This window comes from Aegilops tauschii, chromosome 6 (assembly GCF_002575655.3).
Source record: "Aegilops tauschii subsp. strangulata cultivar AL8/78 chromosome 6, Aet v6.0, whole genome shotgun sequence".
Taxonomy (NCBI): Eukaryota; Viridiplantae; Streptophyta; class Magnoliopsida; order Poales; family Poaceae; genus Aegilops; species Aegilops tauschii.
Window position 1 is genome coordinate 31,394,353 of NC_053040.3, and position 5,002 is coordinate 31,399,354.

Here is a 5,002-nt window from a genome sequence, read left to right on the forward strand (position 1 = left end):
GACGTTATATTCGAATGAATACATTCGCATTGTCCTTTGCCTTGTATTATAAAGACAAAGCTTGTAATGTAATTTCGTTTTGCTTTAAATTGTTTCCTTGTGCGGCCATTTTATATGCAATCTGAGGGTTGGCCAGTCGTCGGCTTCTGCCCTCGCGTAGTTAGTACGGAGGTGTTCGGGATGGGATATAAACAATCTTGATCCAATTATATGGTCCTTGAAGGAGTTGTTTAGCGCAACGAACAAGGCAATCAGACTTTACGGCTTAAACGTCCTCACTTAGCCATAGGAGTTTTATAATTAAGCAAGTGCGCAGCCCCTGGTCCAAGCAAGGGTGCTGTCCGCATCTGATCGGGAAGTGTCAATCCTTCGCGTGACGCGGAAAAAATCTCCAACGATTTTGTAACCCTCGAACAGCTGACCGGCTCTCGCCATATCATGACAGTCAGTTTTCGGCTTTCTCTACTGAGGTGCTCATCCGGCCAAAGCCAGGGCACAATCATAGTAGTTCTCCCTTTACTACCCTAGCCGATAGAGCGAAACGTAGGGTAGCAAGCACAGGAGCCGGGCAACCCAACTATTGACCAAAGACATGATTCGGAGCCAATGCATATAATGCTAAATTCGGGGTGCTGAACTTATATATAAGAAGTGTTCAGACTTTGTTGCCGTGTTATGGGACGATAAGCAGCCCCTGGCGAATATGAGACGTACAAAAGAGTACCGATGTAGCTGATAAGCAGATCGAAATGAAATGAAGTAAGAAGCGAAAACCACAAAAACTGGGCCGCAAATCATTTTCATTATAACTGGGTGGGTACGTCGAGGCGTATCTTGTACAAGCAATGCGGTAAGCCTCCGGGCTATTTGACATGCCGGAGTCAAGAGGGCGCAGCGTGCGGGTCCTAAGAAATAAATATAAATACCGTCAAGAAGACGTATAGAGGTTATGCTACGCACATATGCTGCTTGCATCCTTTATATGCCGATCCTTCAAAGGGAATGGTCATCAGGCCCATGTGAAAAGGAACCTGAAACAAGAAGAAAAAAGGAGAAAGTATGTCTATCCAGGGTCGGTCTAGCTGAACTGTAGATCCCGGGTTAGCTCCTGCCTCCGTTGACGTCCGTGGAATTTTAAGTGCGTAATTATGTACGCGTGATGCGAATGCCACTACTTCAAATGGAATGGGACGGAGGCCGAATTGCTAGTCGAGCTCTTGACGAGCCGCGCTGTCCTGCTGCGGTTTAGTCCAGAATTTCTTGACGATGTCCAGGGGCTCGGCAGCCGCACTATGGTGCTGCTTGAGAAGGCCGCTCTGTACCTCTTCTGCTTGAGAAGGCCGCTCTGTACCTCTGCTGCTTGAGCGTTCCATTTTGCCATTGACTGTTATGACGCCGCGTGGACCGGGCATCTTGAGCTTGAGATAAGCATAGTGTGGCACTGCGTTGAATCTAGCAAACGATGTCCGTCCGAGCAGTGCGTGATAGCCGCTGCAGAAGGGGACGATGTCGAAGATTAACTCCTTGCTTCAGAAGTTGTCCGGAGAACTGAAGACCACTTCCAGCGTGATTGAGCCCGTACAGCGGGCCTCTACGCCTGGTATGACTCCTTTAAAGGTAGTCTTTGTTGGTTTGATTCATGAAGGGTCAATGCCCATCTTTCGCACTGTGTCTTGATAAAGCAGGTTGAGGCTGCTACCACCGTCCATCAGGACTCGTGTTAGGTGGAACCCGTCAATAATTGGGTCAAGAACTAATGTGGCTAAACCGCCGTGGCGGATGCTAGTTGGGTGGTCTCGTCGATCGAAGGTGATCGGGAACGACGACCACGGATTGAACTTTGGGGCGACTGGCTCTACCGCGTAGACGTCCCTAAGAGCTCGCTTACTCTCCCTTTTGGGGATGTGTGTAGCGTATATCATGTTCACCGTTTTGACTTGAGGGGGAAATTTCTTCTGCCCACCACTGTTCGGCTGCCGGGTTTCTTCGAACTCGTCCTCACTTTGTGATCCTTTTCTTTGATTTCGGCATTTAACTTGCCGGCCTGCTTGAAAACCCAACAATCCCTGTTGGTATGATTGGCTTGCTTATCCGGGGTGCCGTGTATCTGGCACAGACGGTCGAGTATGCGGTCCAGGCTGGAAGGTCCTTCATTGTTTCTTTTGTAGGGCCTCTTCCGCTGGCCGGACTTGGAGCCGGTGAATCCGGCGTTGGCTGTGGTGTCCTCGGTGTTGTTGTCACTGCTTCGGCGTTTGTGTCTATTGCGCCGGAGTTTGCCCGTGCTATTCTTGGCCTCAGAGGGGCCTGTCTCGCTGGCTGTGTTGTTACTGCGGGCCAGCCAACTGTCCTCTCCCGCGCAAAAGCGGGTCATGAGTGCCGTGAGGGCTGCCGTGGACTTCGGCTTTTCTTGGCCGAGGTGGCGTGCCAGCCATTCGTCGCGGATGCTGTGTTTGAAGGCTGCTAAGGCCTCGGCATCCGGACAGTCAATGATATGGTTCTTCTTGGTTAGGAACCTGGTCCAGAATTATCTGGCCGATTCTCCAGGTTGTTGAACTATGTGGCTTAAATCATCGGCGTCTGGTGGCCGGACATAGGTTCCTTGGAAGTTGTCAAGAAAAGCTTCTTCCAAGTGCTCCCAGCTGCAGATAGAATTTTCAAGCAGGCTGTTAAGCCAGTGCCGAGCTAGTCCTTTGAGCTTTAGTGGGAGGTATTTAATGGCGTGGAGGTCATCTCCTCGAGCCATATGGATGTGAAGAATGAAATCCTTGATCCATACTGCGGGATCGGTTGTGCCGTCATATGATTCGATATTGACGGGCTTGAACCCCTCGACGAATTCGTGATCCAGTACTTCATCTGTGAAGCAGAGAGGGTGTGCAGCACCTCTGTACCGGGCCGCATCGCGGCGTAGCTCTGATGGAGTTCGTCTGCGGCATTCGGCCCGGGCGTGGCTAGGTTTGTCACTTCCGAATAGGTAGCCGTCGTCGTGCCTTGAGACACGGCCTCGCGATCCGTAGATCGATCTTGTATGTCCTGCTCTACTGTCCAATTCCTGCCGGAGATCGTATGTATGATCCCGAGCTGGTCTGTCCCTGTTTTTGCGAGGCGGTGGGGCGGGCTGTTGTTCGGCCTTAGTTGCCGTTTTATCCCGGCCGCTGGGTGGCCGGTCCGCCGCTCTGCCTCGACCGCGTGGTGGTCAGTCCGCATTGCGCAAGGGAGGTATGGGATCTGGTGCCTCCTCATCGAACTGAGGAAGCATTTTGCGTTTTGGGTAGCTCTTGGCTGGGCGCTTGAGGCCGTATTCTTCAGCCGTCAGGACATCAGTCCATCTGTTGACGAGCGGGTCTTGTGTACCTTGAAGCTGCTGTTGTTTCTTTTTCAGGCTCCTTGCAGTGGCTATGAGCTAAAGCTTAAAGCGCTCCTGCTCCAGAGGGTCCTCCGGCACGATGAAGTCTTCGTTGCCGAGGCTTGTCTCCTCCTCGGAGGGTGGATGGTAACTATCGTCCTCCGAATTATCTTCTATGGCCTGTTCATAAGGGTTGTCTTGCATGTTGTCGTGTTCTTCCTATTCGGATACAGCGGCGACAGGGTCTTCATTGTTTTCGGCGTCGCCCGGAGTACTATTTTCTCCGGTGCCAGTGTTGCCATCCTTTGAGCGACGAGGCTTAGAACGGCATTTGGGGCACCGGCGCTTGGACTGCTCAGAGGGTTTGTTCTTATCCGGCTCTTCTTTGTCGTCGCCAGATCCTTTTGGTGTATCAACCATGTATACGTCGTAGGAAGAGGTGGCCGTCCAACGTCCAATGAATGGCGGGTCTTGGCCTTGCTCTCTGTCGGCATCGTCGTCCATATCGTCGATGTCTTCGGAGCCATAGTCAAGCACGTCGGTTAAGTCGTCGACGGTGGCTATGAAGTGGGTGGCGGGTGGGAAGAAAAATTCCTCGTCATCCGCCTCTAGCTCGAACCGAACATAGTTCGGCTGTGAACCTTCCTCCAGGGACAAGTTCTTCAAAGAATTTAGTACGTCGCCAAAAGGCGAATGCTGGAAGATGTCTGCGACGCTAAATTCGAAAATCGGTAACCAGTCCAGCTCGGTGTCCGCAAGCGCACCTGATCTAGAACGTGTAGCCGGAGACGAGTCCGGAGTTCCATTCATTGCAGGATGTCGAGTCCGTGTGCGGCTCCAACGCCGCGGACTTTGTTGCCTCGGAGGGCACGATCTGCTTCGGTACTGAGGCCGTTGCAGCAGCAGGATCCATCTCCTTGGTGTGCTCCGATAAAAGATTTAAGTCATGTTCATCGGGGAGAAGGGGAGCGATCGCCGCGGTCTCAGATCCATCGAAGATCAAGTCTCCGCGGATATCCGCGACGTAGTTCAAGCTTCCAAATCTGACCTGACGGCCAGGGGCGTAGCTATCGACCTGCTCCAGATGGCCAATCGAGTTGGCCCACAGTACGAAGCCGCCGAACACAAAAATCTGTCCGGGAAGGAAGGTTCTTCCTTGGACAGCGTCATTATTGACAATTGGAGCGGCCATCAAACCTTTCATCGACGGCACAGTGGAACTCTCAATGAAAGAACCAATGTCGGTGTCAAAACCGGCTGATCTCGGGTAGGGGTCCCGAACTGTGCGTCTAGGATCGATGGTAACAGGAGACGGGGGACACAATGTTTACCCAGGTTCGGGCCCTCTCTATGGAGGTAATACCCTACTTCCTGCTTGATTGATCTTGATGAATATGAGTGTTACAAGAGTTGATCTACCACGAGATCGTAATGGCTAAACCCTAGAAGTCTAGCCTATGAGTATATGGTCATGAGTCTGTCCTATCCGGACTATGCTCTCCAGTTTATATAGACACCGGAGAGATCTAGGGTTACATGGCGTCGGTTACATAGGAAGAAATCTTCATAATCGGTCGCCTAGCTTGCCTTCCACGCCAAGTAGAGTCCAATCCGGACACGGGTATAATCTTCGGCCTTCATGTCTTCATAGCCCAT